The sequence below is a fragment of the Amblyomma americanum genome, chromosome 7 (genome assembly GCF_052857255.1).
Source record: "Amblyomma americanum isolate KBUSLIRL-KWMA chromosome 7, ASM5285725v1, whole genome shotgun sequence".
Taxonomy (NCBI): Eukaryota; Metazoa; Arthropoda; class Arachnida; order Ixodida; family Ixodidae; genus Amblyomma; species Amblyomma americanum.
The window spans coordinates 157,277,092-157,279,410 of record NC_135503.1 but is presented as its reverse complement, the minus strand read 5'-3'; the positions used below and the strand labels follow the sequence as shown (position 1 = coordinate 157,279,410).

Genomic DNA, 2,319 nt, shown 5'->3' with positions numbered 1-2,319 from the left:
CCTATCCTTTGCCAGCTGTATCCATCCTTTGCCTGCAAACTTCTTAATCTCATCCGCCCACCTAACCTTCTGCCGCCCCCTGCTACGCTTACTTTCTCTTGGAATCCACTCCGTTACCCTTAAGGACCAGCGGTTATCTTGCCTTCGCATTACATGCCCTGCCCAAGCCCATTTCGTTCTCTTGATTTCGACTAGGATGTCATTAACCTGTGTTTGTTCCCTCACCCACTCTGCCCGCTTCCGATCTCTTAACGTTACACCTATCATTTTTCTTTCCATGGCTCGCTGCGTTGTCCTTAACTTAAGCTGAACTCTTTTCGTTAGCCTCCACGTTTCTGCCCCGTAGGTGAGTAGCGGTAAGATTAAGCTGTTGTACACTTTCCTCTTGAGGGAAATTGGTAAACTGCCACTCATGATCTGCGAGAATTTGCCATATGCGCTCCACCCCATTCTTATCCTTCTAGTTATCTCCCTCTCATGATCCGGATCAGCTGTCACTACCTGCCCTAAGTAGACGTATTCCGGTGCTTAAACTCTTGCAAAGATTGCGACTGCACCAGCCACCATCCATCAGGTGATTCACTCACGCCAGATTGAGCGAGCTCGACACCTGCGCAGTGCTTCTTTTAGCAGTCTGCTGTCCGGTGGCTTGCCATGGGCCTCACATGTGAAATGAGCTGCTTGATGAGCCGATCATTAGTAAATTCCAGTAAAGTATGCAGCAATTTGTCCAGGCGCTGGCACTGCTTTCTTCGCAAATAAACAGCCTTTAGCTCATTGTGCATAGACTCTATGTGATTGTTTGTCGTGAGGCCAGTACCTTGCCTATAGCAATGCGCCCACTGCTCAGGACGCTTCGCATAAGACTTTTTGAAATACTCCACAAAGTCTTTGCACTCTCCCACAGAGTTAGCCGCCAGAAATTTTTGAAGAAGAGCCTGAAATTCTGGTACACTTGGGCAAGCCATCAAAGTGTGCAGAGTGTGGCTGACCAGTTTTTTATTTTCATCGCCACTAACTTTGCTACGTTTGGAGGTCCAACTGCGTTTTACATGCCAGGTGCAGAGCAAACGTCTCTGAGGGATCCCCATTACCTTTTGCCAAGCATTGCAATATGCTGCTGCATCGTCAGACATGAAGGCCTCGCAGCAAAGTGCCTGACCAATACTATCTTTTATTGCCTGAAAAAACCGAACCATAGTTTCCTCCGATGTGCTTTGAGAGAGGAGATAAGCACAAGGTATTCCTGACCAGTCAGCCGCAATTACGAGCACTGTCGTGAGCAGAAGCCCATAAGAATTCGTACCATGCGTAGTGTCAACACATACAGCCTTGGTGCCATAGTGCAGAAGCATTTACTTTTGAGTGCAAGTCATAAGAGCCATGTTAAACTCCTTGATGTCTTTTCGTGAGAGCAACTCGTTATCAGCATAGAACAGAGCCGAATCTGTGCTTTCCTTTAGATCATGGATCCACATCTGCATACTGACAAAGTCATCGGGATCTCTTTGCTCCTCATTTCCAATTTGGTACTTGTACTTTATGTTATATATATCATTCGTAGTCAAAGTATGGAGCCTGTCCAATGCAACTCCAGCAAATGAGTGTGCATCTGCAAGAATCCTTCTAATGGGGACTCCTATACCGAGCTTTTGTGCTATGGCAGCCGCTTCAGTGGCGGACAAGCGCAGGTGTGTCACACTCTTCTCATGGCCATAGTGCTCGGCCTGGTACTCAACGGTTACCTTTTCACCATCCTGAGTGACAACCATACCAGCAAAACAATGTTTGTTGCATTTCACACTGCCCACTGCCTTTGGCTGCCGTTTACCTTGTCCAGACTGCACAGCTACTCCGGTACGGTGGCACTCTAGGTACCTCTTTGTCGCTCCAGAGGACAAACGCGTCACCCCTCTCTTTGCGATGAAGTGCGCTTGCTCCTTCCTTTCAGTGTTTTCCTTCCAGGCTTGAAATTCTGAAAATAGAAAAAAATTATATTTATGCAGAGACCACACAATGAGTGCATTTGATCTGCTATGTTCACAACCATTTACATGACATTATTCAAGCCTTAAGGCAGCCAGCTGTAGGCTTTGACCAAAAAGCGGAAGTTAATCACTCTCTACACGACACGGCTACTAAATGACTGCTCAGACTACTTTGAAGACAGCACATCGCCACGATGGATCGATAGTTACGCCGCTTGGCTGCTGACCCGAAGGACACGGATTCAATCCCAGCCGCGGCGGTCGCATTTCGTTGGCGAAATTCTAGAGGCCAGTCTACTGTGTCCGACGTCAGTGCACGTCAAAGGACCCC

At 47.6% G+C, this 2,319-nt stretch overlaps 1 pseudogene; it reads right to left on the bottom strand.

Annotated features, from left to right (window-relative positions):
* Positions 1-362: 362 nt before the first annotated feature.
* LOC144096709 (uncharacterized) lies at positions 363-1,821 on the bottom strand (annotated as a pseudogene).
* Positions 1,822-2,319: the final 498 nt, after the last annotated feature.